This window comes from Metopolophium dirhodum, chromosome 3 (genome assembly GCF_019925205.1).
Source record: "Metopolophium dirhodum isolate CAU chromosome 3, ASM1992520v1, whole genome shotgun sequence".
Classification (NCBI taxonomy): domain Eukaryota; kingdom Metazoa; phylum Arthropoda; class Insecta; order Hemiptera; family Aphididae; genus Metopolophium; species Metopolophium dirhodum.
The window spans coordinates 17289108-17302995 of record NC_083562.1 but is presented as its reverse complement, the minus strand read 5'-3'; the positions used below and the strand labels follow the sequence as shown (position 1 = coordinate 17302995).

Genomic DNA, 13888 nt, shown 5'->3' with positions numbered 1-13888 from the left:
GAAAACATTAAAAATAAAATATATTTAACACTGAACAATAGGTAGTTATTTTTATTCATAAGCATGAATAAATTCACAAAATAAAAATATTAAAAATTGTTTATACTTAATTAAGTACTTTAGAATTACCAGTAACCTCACGAATTGTGGCGCACAACTCTCCTCGCTTCAACTTTTAAAATTATTTTTATATTTATAGATACTTTGCCATTTTAAAGAAAATGTATTGGTCTATAAAATATAAAATTTAAATTATAGGTGTTAAAATAATAAAAATCATCACCATTATTAGTAGCAAGGTGGAGTTGGCCATACCCTCCCTGGAAATCTTATATTTGGCTGTTTGGGGTTCATGATCTCAAACTTTAAATATATTATTATATAGTTACTATACTCATAATCACATTATATTATATTTTTCAATGTTTACTTACCTATTTTAATTGAATTATCAGTGTCACACCGCCATACGTCCATACCGTTGTTTGATAATATATTATAAAAATTACACAACTAATAGGTAGGTAGGACGTAAGAATACATTAAAATTAAGAAATATGATAAATGAATAACAGGAACTGCTAGTTAATTATTTAATAAATTTAAAACTCCTATCCGTTGTTTTTAGTTATCTTTTTTATTCACTCATCTCAGTAATCAGTACAATGTGGTTAACTGTATACTACTGCACCTATTTATATGTAATGTTATGTTAATTATTTAAATATTGTTATCCTATACAAAATTAATATTGTAATAATTTTATTTATACATGTATTTGTTTTAGCTACATGGTGTGATATAAGTATTATATTTATATTATATATACATTAAATAATATATTGGACTTTGATTTTGTTAAATAAAAGACATTTATTTTATGTTTTGAATATTTTGATAAATTAATGTACAGGTCGAGGTCCTTATAAGCCATAGGCTATTGCCTCTTGCATATTTCAACTAAAACTATGTTCATGCTAACATATTGAATCTGATTTAAAATCCGATCAAAATCGATTTTTAATACATTAACCAGTGTCGTCAGGGATGGGCACGATAGGCACTTGAAAATTCTAAAAATAGCCTTACAAATGCTTACAAATTACTTGCTAACTCTGAGCATAATTTTCAACATGTTTGAACATAGTCGAAGGACCAACTTCGCGGACACGCCTAACTATCGCCTGTTAAAAATTAAAAATTTTTTTTTTAAATAGATAGACTAAAGAAGAATCACGATAAAGTCAATAAATCGGTACTCGATACTTTTCAGAAAAGTATCGTAGTACAAGATAGGTACGTATTTAAGATACACGCATTTTCGATACTACCCATCCCGATATCCCAGTCTATCGTATCTATTGCAATGCGTTCTTCAAGTACAACATCAATGGGTGGTTTTTCATTTGCAGCATAGTAGAAACCCCAGTAATCAATAATACTAAAATCTGTAACAATATATATGTGTATACTTATTATGTAATCATGTGAGATAAATCAGATATATTAACTTTGTTACCATACAGTTTTCCTGACTTAGGACTTAATCACCTAAACTTGTAATAAGTACCTAGGTAGGAAAAGATAAAATCGATTTTTAGCATTAGATAAGAAACCAAGGATAACTACATTTTTTATCTTATCAAGTACAAAATACAAATTTAGTTAATAATAGGTAGAAATATATAAGGTTGTATTTATAAATGTTATAATGATAACATTTTCAGAATATTTTGACTTTTGATGCAATTTATACATTTTTGATGTATTTAGTTTTTTTTATACAAGTATTTTGGTAGTTAAATAATTTTTTTGGTCAAAAAATTCCAAGATTTAAAACAAACTTCTTCATAAAATGAAGGTAATAATAGTAGTTAAAAAACATTAAAGATGATAGTATGTAAGATTTTTTTAAGCATTTAAAGTTAAAATGTTGGCAAAATTGATGAGAATTTGCAAATTATTTTGAAGTTAAGGGTTGAAAATTTAAAACAAGGTTTTTCATAAGTATTTGTAATTTATATTGTAATCAAAAAATCTAAAAAAATTACATACCTAATGATGTTTTATTTTAGAGATATTTTAAGTTCAAATTTGTACGGTATTAGGTAGGTATTAAACTAACAGTTGAAGTTATTTTGTTATAATTTAAAAATATTATTCGTGGCCGACAGACCACCTAAGCTCAGAATTGTTTTTAGTTTACAAGTACGGAGTACCTATATTACAGTGGTCAGTGACCCCCGCAGTGGCGTAGACATGATTTCTGAAAGGGGGGATCAAAAAAAAAAAAAAACGACATTGCTAAATGGGAGGGAAAAATTGGAAAATTCCCCACCTGGCCACCCTATCAAAACTGTTTACTAAGGTAATAAAAAGCCAATAGGGGTAATCCGACCCCCATGTCCCCCCCCCCTTGTCTACGCCACTGACCCTCACACGACACCTATAAATTATAATGTACAGTAACCGACTTGCCCACTATGTTTTAATTGTATACCTATATACAAATAATTTTTAACTACCTATTTATCACATAAAGGTACTTACTGACATCATTAATTTTAAATCGAAATTGAAGAATCCAAAGGCTGTGATTTCAATTGGTTCATAAACTGATATCTGTTGCATGAACATTTTAATCTATTTAGTGAACAATGATTGATCCAAAAATGTTCGTATAGTAGGTAATTATAAAACAAACAGTTATACAAGTTAGGTAGGTAATCGAATAAACATGTATAATTAATATAATCTAAATAAATATTATAAATTATAATTTAGTTAAATTTTATTTTAGTATTCACTTGGTAGGACAGTCATTTCAGAAATTCGGATCAACCGCAAATATGAAATAATTTTTCTTTTTCTGAAATAATATAATATATTGTTTATGTTAAATATAAATAAACATAGATAACGAATAATATTTTTAAAATCTAATTTGAATTTAAGTTAAACATAATAATATAATGATAGTTCTGTAGTTAATTGTTAAGTTCTTTGAAAAAAGTTACAAACCTTTACAGGGACCCACGAGGTGACGTAGATGATTGAAATCATGTGGAAAATGTGCTGTAGGCAGAATATATATGGAAGAATACTATATTCTTTTGAATCGTTATAGATTGTAAGAAGAAATGTTTCGAGTATTAAAGCATTGCTGAATGTAAATGTAAAATATACCAATAAAATCGGTCCGTAACCCAGACTAAACAATTTAAGCAACTCAGAAAGTTCAGCATGCAACATCGTATACGTTCTACTAATATTGTTATCTCTGAATGGGTCAATCATCCACCAGGCAAAGCGATTAACCCAAAAGGTAAGCATTTCCATAATCGGTTGATACCGAGTTGCGGTCGAGATTATAACAGGTAAAAAAAAAAATCCGAGTTGCGGTCGGGATCAAAACAGGTTAAATATCAAAATAGGTAAAAATCCTAGTTGCGGTAAAAAAATATGATTGATAATTATTATGTTTTAAATATTGACATAGTTACATATTATTATGCTAAATACAAAAATAAAACGGTCAAAATACAAATTTTGAATATAAAATATAAAGTAAAGAAATGCATAAAGAAAAAACTGTATTTATTCATACAATTTTGAAATCAAAAACATTAGAACAAGATAATGCTTTCTTGATAAATTACAAATATTTGAAGATTTTATTTGTCATACGTTTACATGGCAATAGTAAAATTCTATTAAACCTATTAGGTACGTAAACAACATTTATTAATATGACAAATATTTAAAATTTCAAAAAAGGGGGACCCTCGTGTTAATACCCCTCACTTTGTTTTTTGGATAGCGCTGGGAGTTTTTGTGCACAAACGTCGGGATCTGGTGCACATTTCTGCACAAACGATGCACAAACGTTTGGCACATTCAAAAATCCAAATATTCAATGTGGGGGGGGGGGCTACCGTTTCAATGGCCCCCCATTTTGTTTTAGGGATAGAGCTTTCAGTTTTTATACACAAACGATTGGACTTGGTGCACATTTCTGCACAAACGATGCACAAACGATGCACAAACGTTTGGAGTGGTCAGAAGCTTGATAACCGGATACTGACCGCAATTAAGACGTTAATTTTACCTTCAATATTATTAAGACCGCAATTCGTCTATTGCGACCGCAACTCGGACAATACCCCATAATCTATTCAATTCACAAAATCGGTATCCCAGGTTACTGAGATAATAAAGTGATGTAACCAATACTATAAAAAGAATAATATCTGGTGAATGAAACAAGATTGTTAGACATTGAGATAATTCTTTAATTTGTTTACTATTATTACGTAAAAAAAAAACAATATTGAATACAAATAAAAACAAAACAAATAAAGCAAAAATAATATTCTAAATTTTTTTACTTATTGAATATAATTCAATAGAGAACGATGAATTAAATAAAAACAGTTTGAAGTCAAATTCGATGATTCCATTAATAAACCTGAAATTATATAATAAAATTAATCTTATATATATATTTATAGGTTTGTACCTACAATAAATTTGAATGTTTACGGCTGATAACTATTCAGTAATATTTAGTTTTGATTAGTGGGTCTTAGATAAATAACATACTGTATTGTAAACATGAAATAAATTGAATGTTCATCATAATTATTTTGTTGCAATTATAAAATATTATTTTCTGCAAGGAATTGAGTATTTAGTATTTAGTATTGAGTATTTTATTATTTAGTATAGTCTGTACATTTTTTATAAAGCTATTTATAGTTTATACACTGTTTTTCGGTATGTTGCTTAATAATCCTAGTTTAGAGTATTATAATTATAATTTAAACCATCAAACAATCTACAAGCAAAAAAACTGCTTAAACCCTCAAGATTCTATACAATTCAAAAAACAACACTAATCATCAGTTATCTCATTAAATTTTAATAAAAAAAATCATGGGAAAATTTTACATCTATAGTTTAGACAGCAAAATTTCTCCAACCATAATGTGGAACAAAATAAAAACATTAAAAGGAATCCCCTTTACACATATGGAAACACTGATGGTAGAGCAAACAGTGTATACAGTTCTTTAAGAAATAGTTACCTAATTAATCAAAATGGACAGTTCTTTAACTCTAACAGTATAGTAACTCGAGTTTAAAACCAAACTTTTTGAAATTTAAAGAAACTCAAGAAATGATTAGTGCTTCTATACTAAGTCCAGCAGTAGGTACTAGGTAGATACCTATTTATAAATTATAATCCATAAATATAAATACAATTGCCGATTTCCTACTGTAACCAACTAGGTATAACAAATAATGCTATGATTATACCTATTGAACTTTTGTTACTATAATATTATATTTAATATTGAAAGACTTATGTTACTTCATAATCTCAAATATGAATGAAAAATAGATTCATCGGAGCATCCAGAATTTAAAATTATATTAACAACAGTATAAACATACTTATAAATTCATTAGTGCCTAATTAAATGGGAGGGGGGGAAGTACATTTTGACTCAAGAAAAATGTTGGTGACAATTACTAATTAGGCCACCTTAATTGTGTAATCCTAGCTACGTGCCTGCATATATTTTAATATATAAATTTTAATTATTCATACTTTATTATCCATTTCTCCGATATTCTGGCTGTTATGACGATGGCCTAATATTTAATAACATTGAACTGAACCATTATGTTAATATTTCTCATGTTGGATATTATATGATATGAACAAATTAAATATACAAACATTCGTATCAATTCTAGAAATAAATAATACGTTAATTTTGTGTTCCGATAAAATAATCCAGATTCCATGATACAACAATAATTAATTAATCCAACTAATTTAGAAGCAGACATGCAAAGATTTAGTGTTTCCTGAAAAACGCTAGTCATTTTGTTAATAATTGTACATACAAATAACCACCTGAAAGAAACTTCTTGTTTTACTAAGAATAAATTCTTATTTATTATTTAATAAAATTATCGGAACACTGATTTGACAAAAAATTACGACATTTTGCACCATTGCACTAACAATTGGAACGAATCATAACTTGAGTATAGACAGTAGAGTTTATTATTCATGTGTATATTGTATGTATGATAAAAAATGAATAGGTAATATGTTTAATATGTAGAATCCAATATCCATAAATCATAATCGAAAATTAAATTTTAATACTTTTATACCAACTTCATTAAATTCGATAATTATATAATTATTATATTGTATCCCAAATTGTAACCATTATTATTATTATTTATTGTTTACTTTGATAAATGACCTACCTACCTACCTATGCGTTCTGTTGACTGCAGTCAAATATTGAAATATCGAATGGATGTGTTTGTTTTTCCTCAATTGCGTTGTGCATTTTGGAAAATTTGAGTTAGATTGTTCATTGTCGAATGGTATTTGCGAAAACCCCTTTGTTCTACTGTTGTATGTACCTAATTGATTTTTTCGATATACCTACCAGCTTGCAGTATTATCAGTGGCGTAGCCAGGGGGCTAAGTGGGCTTTGTTGATTGTGTTGAGCAGTGCCGCAACAATAGGGTAAGCAAGGTATGCATTGCATTCCCTTGCTAGATTTTATGTTTAAATGAGGGGCCCATCAACAAGAAAAAAAAATTAAATAAGTTATTATTCGAAAAAAAATGGAAAATATACCTTCTATAATATATTGATATTATTTTAGATATGTTTTATTATTTTGATATTATTCGAAAAACAAAAAATCAAACAATTAAATAATTGACATTTTTAGATTCTAGCGGAGCGGCAAATGTATTGATTTTATAATGATTTGTGTTTTTTTTTTCATTTTTTATTTTTTATTTATTTTAGATTCTGAGCGAAGCGATGAATGTATTGATTTTACAATGATGTGTGTTTTTTTTTTATTTTTGTGTCTGTCATCACCTTTTAGGACAGTAAAAGTGCTTGGATTTTCTTCAACAGTAACTTTTCTGATAGAAAAGTGAATCTAGTTGGTACTTTGGGGGGTCAAAAGTAAAAATTTCCCAGTAGTTTTCAAAAGCGATGTGAAAAACAAAAGAAAAATTAAGGAAAAACGGGAATTTTTACGCAAGATCTGTTTTCGAGAAAATCGATTTTAGTTTTTGGTGTAACTCTAAAACAAATGACCAGGTACATTAAATTTTGACTGAATGTTTATATTAGCATTTTCTATACACCATAAAATTTTGACTCTTTTTGAGCTGCTTACGGACATTGTTATTTTCAATTTTTTTAGTTTTTTTTTCTATAAATATCAATAAAATTTTATCTGTTGGTTGTAAGTTATTGTTTCAAAGGCAGATGAAAAAAATTAAAAATCCTTAGTCACAGTTTTTATTTATAAGCATTTAAAGTTCAAATGTTGACAAAATACTGAAAACTCACGAAAATTAGCAAATAATTTTGAGTAGGTCCATTTCAATGCCCCCCCCCCCCCCCCACTTTCGAAATTTAACTTCTGACCACGCCAAACGTTTGTGCATCGTTTGTGCAGAAATGTGCACCAAAACCAATCGTTTGTGCACAAAAACTGAAAGCTCTATCCCTAAAACAAAATGGGGGTGGCCATTGAAACGGTAGCCCCCCCCCACATTGAATATTTGGATTTTTGAATGTGCCAAATGTTTGTGCATCGTTTGTGCATCGTTTGTGCAGAAATGTGCACCAGGTCCCAACGTTTGTGCACAAAAACTCCCAGCGCTATCCAAAAAACAAAGTGGGGGGCTATTGAAACGAGACACCCTCTTTTTGGAAAATTGAAATTTTTAAGGTGCCAAACGTTTGTGCACGTTTTTGATTTTGATTTCAAAATTGTATGAATAAATACAGTTTTTTCTTTATGCATTTCTTTACTTTATATTTTATATTATATTTTGTTGATGAAAATGTGTTTATGGACAGGTACCTCAACTCGACGTTGCTGTATGTCCGGTTCAATAATGTAAGTTATAAGTCATTGTGTATATTTTAATACAATAAAAGCATAGTAAAAAAATAATTAATAGACTATATTAATCTACTTAATTAATTTAATATACCTAACCGTACCTATATACATATAAAAATATTATAATAATATATTATTTATGTTTGAATTCATTAGAACAATGGCGTATCAGACGTCGCTCCCAAACCGGTCGACATCCATCTGCATAACTGAGTTGAAAACGTCTATATTTAAAAATTGTTATAGTATAATATTTATCTAATAAATTAATTTTCTTTAGCATTCCGCAAGAATGAGCGGTATAGTTTGAAAACTTACCAAAGTTATCTGGTGGATGTCGATACGTTGGTGAGCAGCCGTCGCACATAGGTCTGATGTACCTACCTATGGAAAGTTATTATTGGATCGGTCATAATATTACGTTGAAAAGTTATCTGTCCATAAACTTATTTTCAGATTTGTAGGCCAATTCCGTTGCCATTTTTTAATCATTCTTTGTTTTTATTAAGGTTGAGGTGTAACAGCATTTTAGGGGCTATTGTAATTCCCACTTCCAGGACTTTATCATACATACAGCCGACAGCCCGATGACCTACATTTTTGTGTATTCTGGTCTACCCTATGATGGCTGCGAAGTAACGATCACGTCACCGTTTATCAGATTGCCCAGTTTGAAAGAGTCTCCAACAATTTCATCGGATAGGTACGCCATAAACCGTGGCCTAGCGCTGGGCCAGCATCATTTTGTCCGGATCAATATCTACAAAAATGACGTCCCAATTATTAGAAGCTAATAATATAGGTACTTAATATTTATTATAATATAATATAATATTAAACTCATTATACCCAGTTATTACGATTAAGTAGAAATAATATTTTTCAAATAATATTACAGTGTCTTTGTCGAACAGTCAGCTGTACGAAGTTTCCGCTGTGCCACAAGACGGGTCGACGCCGGTCGCTGAACATGGGAAGTCATCAAGTCCACCCAGCATCGTATTGATGAATCAACAATACATCTTACATCTTACATCTAACATCTTACATCTTACATCTATCATTGCAATCTTATAATTATTCACCTGAATGCATGTAATCCTGAATGTACAGTTAATTTATTACTACCCATCTACAAAGTCAACACTGTATTAATAAAAGTATTTATTGTTAAAATAAAATTGAGTTCTATATTATTTGTAGGTACTTAAAAATTATTTGGGTATAAAGGAAACATATTTTAATCATACAAAATTAGATAAACTAAAAGACAAAAATAATAAGTAAATACGTCGTGTTAAAAACTCTTATCCAAAACTCGTTAATCAGGAATTAAATAAAAAGGGAGGTCAATTAAAAAAAGGTGGGTAAGTGAATGTCGCTCTGCTGTACAGTAGGTTACAAGTGGGTCACTGTAATGGCTGGTGTTAAATTTGAATTCAATGATATAAATATATAATACCTTTGTATAAGAAAAACGATTCTGAGCGAAAACGGTCCGTCACCCTATGATATTACCAAGTATATTTGATGATATCATAGTGAATAAAGTAATTTATATATAACCTAGCTACAAAAGTTGAACATTTTATAAATTTTTAACAACAAAATAATTATCAAATTATAAATTTGATAAATGTTGTCAAAATTTGAACTTTAAATGCTTATAAATAAAAATTGAGACTATGTATTTTTAATATTTTTTAACTGCTATTAAAACGATATATCAGCAGCCTCATATTAAATTTTCACGCTTTTTTACCCGACAAATAAAATTTTATTGATATTTATAGAAAAAAAAACTAAAATAATTAAAAACTGACTATGTCCGAAAACAGCTCAAAAAGAATCAAATTATTTTCAAAATTTTATCGTGTATAGAAAATGCTAATATAAACATTCAGTGAAATTTTCAAGTATCTACAGTCATACGTTTTTTAATTACAACAAAATAAGAAAATCGTTACATGAGAAATCGAGTGAATATCAAATGTTGTAAAAATATGAATTTCAAACGTTCATAAAAATTTAATTTGACTTTCTTGTAGACATTTTTTTTTTGATATAGGTAGGTAAACTTATGGACAATCTTAGATTGAAAAAGAAAAATTTTTATGAATTCTCAACTCAAAATAATTTGATAATTTTCGTGATTTTTCAGTATTTTGTCAATATTTGAACTTTAAATGCTTATAAATAAAAACCGTGACTAAGGATTTTTAATTTTTTTTATCTGCCTTTTTTTAACCAACAAATAACATTTTATTGATATTTATAGATAAAAAAACTAAAATAAAATGGAAACTGAAAATGTCCGTAAACAGCTCAAAATAAGTCAAAATATTTGGAAAATGTTATGGTGTATAGAAAATGCTAATATAAGCAATCAGTCAAAATGTAATGTACATACGGTCATTTGTTTTAGAGTTGCACCAAAAACCAAAATTGATTTTCTCGAAAACGGACTTTGCGTAAAAAATTCCCGTTTTTCCTTTGATTTTCACGTCGCTTTTGAAAACTACTGGGAAATTTTAACTTTTGACCCCCCATAGTACCAACTAGATTCACTTTCCTATCAGAAAAGTCACTGTTAAAGAAAATTCAAGCACTTTTACTGTCCTAAAAGGTGATGAAAGACACAAAAAAAAAATAAAACACATTGTAAAATCAATACATTCATCGCTTCCCTCAGAATCTAAAAAAAAAATTGGAAGTGACTCTGCTGAACAGTAGGTTACAAGTGGGTGACTATTATGGATAGTGTTAAATTTGAATTCAATGATATAATATCATAGTATACGAAAAACGATTTTAAGTGGAGACGATTTGTCAGCCTAGGATATTGTATTCTATATTTATATTGATATTATTAAATATTATTAATACCGTAGCCGGTTAAGTTGAATTATTATTATTTGTTTATTATCGTATTTGTATATGATAATATATTTTAGACGTTTCAATTACCCACGAATAATATTTTTAAAATAGGCATAATATGTATATATTACAAGTAACAACGAATTAAGAACGATATTGCAAAAAATAATTGCCGGAAATCATTAGTTTTTAACTGAAAACGACAGGGAAGTCTGAACTTGGCGGTCCGTCTTATTTTTAAGTTATATGTATCATAACTAATTGAAATTTTTGGTATTTTCATAAGTACCCGGTGTACCACACTGCGCTTGCTCGAACAATTAAAATCAAAAACATCCCTCGACTTGTTATGTAAAACCACCATGGGTGGGTGTCAGAATTATTTTTGCATCATCAATTTTAAAACGTTGATTTACCTAGATTAAAAAAAAAATTAATTTGTAATATAAGTATGTAATTAAGCTTGGTAAACTTTAAGCGTTGTACAGGTGTGTAAAACACCGAAAATCGTGAACTTCGTAATGCTATACCATAAAAACCAATGATTTGCAAGTAGTCGAGTTTTGGACAAGTACCTACATAGGTAACTTATAATAATTCATATTGTAAATTAATTAGGTACCAAAAAAATATAACTTCTCAAACACTTTGTCTATTGGCACTGGCGGGAGAATGTATTAGAATGTCTATAAACTTGCGGACCAGTTTGTATAGTTAAATTTGGCATGCGAACTATAATTGAAAAAGAAAACCAGAATAGGTGCATTGCAGATCACAAAGATTTCTGTAAAAAAACATACGATTTATAAATATACCGTATAGGTATACTGAGTACTTATATAATAATATATAAGTTCTTTGGATTTATCTGAGTAAATAATATATTTTATAATATCTATGGCAATCGTCAATTGTTGAAATTCGTCGGCGACGGTTAACAATTCTAATAATTTCAGCAATACTATTGTATTATAAATATAATATATTGTATATTTTGATTTCAGTGAATAAAAAAATAATAGGCCACAAATATAAACGGATAGTTCGTTAAACCGGATAAGTTGTAACACAAACTCGCAAATTTCGTTTGATCAGGTTATTTTCATAAAATATTTCGATACTTTCAAGTTTCAGCTCATCGGAGTGAGATGATTAGATGAAGATGGATGAAGATAGCTGTTTCTTCGGCGATGGCGGCCATCTAGCTACATTTCACCGGAAGAGTAGATGTTTACGAGTAAGTTTGTTTTCATATTATTACCTACTATTTTACATTTACTTTTTAGACTTAAATTAAATATTTATTGCCACGGACAATCTGTTAACTAGGTGACGTAGAAACATTTATAAGTTTAATCCCAATAGCGCAATGTATAAAATACGCGAGACGTCTTCGTTTCACCACGCCAAGTTTAATACGCACCTTTTTGCATGTTATACTATACGCCGGGTATCACCTTAGGTTTGCGCGAAGTATTTAAAACAATATAATGTTATTAATCTTTATATTTTATATTTTTATATACATAAATACATAATACACCTCATATATTTTATTAGCATTTTTATTTTACACCTATTTTAGTGTAGTTTATACTCTAGATGGCTATAGATATAGGTATTAAATGTCTTGCAATTATATATTTTACTATAATTATTAATTTCATTATAATATAATATAACAATACACTCTAAATTAAATTAGTTGTGATCAAGATAGACAGTCTTAACACAAACTCTTTACAAATTGTTCCTTAACACAGAACTCTTTGATATAAAAAGTTGCATTATATTATATCCGTGGATTCATCATATTGACGTACCTAGTATAATATCTATCATTTATTTATTTAATCTATGGCAAATCTCAAAGTCGTTGCAGAAGACACAGTCGATTAAAAATTCTAAAATTTCAATAAGCAAAGAAGATATGAGCAAAAAACTTACTGCGTTTCGTATAATTTTATTTTTCATAAATCACAATATACTAAGTTCTGGCTGTATTCTGGAGCGTTTCCTCATGGGCGTCGCAGTTCACACACGTCACGGATTCCACCGAAGGAATCGATAATTAAAGTAAGTTTGTTTTTATATTCTTTTGGGGCTTAAATTTACTTTTAAGACTTAAAACAAATATTTAATGTCACAAAAAATGTGCTATCCAAGTGTTGTAGGCGCATATTTTAGTTCCAGACTAGAAATGTATAAAATACGCGAGATATAATAAACGTCGTCGTCGTTTTTCCAGTCCCTGTTTGTAGAATAATTTTAATTAATAGGTGCATATCTATACAAGGTACTTAATATAAATATATAAATATTTTGGTTTAATTTATAGAAATATATGTTATGAGTTATGACTTATAACTGATAATAGTCATAAGATACAATTTTAATTAATAACTGGTAATTTTTTTTTCCAAATACAACGTTATAAGTTATAGGTAACTATTAATTTAGTGTCATATACTTAACTTCTATTGTTCACTTAATATCTATATTCTATATCATAGGAATTAGGGATGTATAACCATGTACACATAAAAGTATATTCACGGAATGGTCAACGGCCTATCCTGACGTGTGCGCACTTATGAATAATATACCTACTCATATACTCGTATAGGTATATAAATATACCTATATAAATAGTGTAATAGGTACTACATACACGAATGTGTTACCTATTATGTCCCTAAAAATTTAACAGTTATTATTATATTTATTTATTTTTTAAATATAGGTAGGTACATTACAAGACTCTAATTAAAATCACATTTATTTTTTATTTTTTTGAACACAATGTTTTAAAAATTATTAATTAATATATAATTTATTGGTATAGTACTAAATAAATTAATGAAATAAAACAAACACAACTACTATAATTATTAGTAATAATGATATATCCACGTATAAATTATTAAAATACAAAACGAACAAACGAAAAACGATTCTAAGCAAAGATATCGTTAACTAATAAATAATATTGAGATTAAAGTAATTTTTTTTTCGGTAGAAAATCGGTATAAATATG

General features: G+C 28.4%; 1 pseudogene; it reads right to left on the bottom strand.

Moving 5' to 3' along the window:
* Nucleotides 1-1358: 1358 nt before the first annotated feature.
* On the bottom strand, nt 1359-5379 carry LOC132940569 (uncharacterized; annotated as a pseudogene).
* Nucleotides 5380-13888: the final 8509 nt, after the last annotated feature.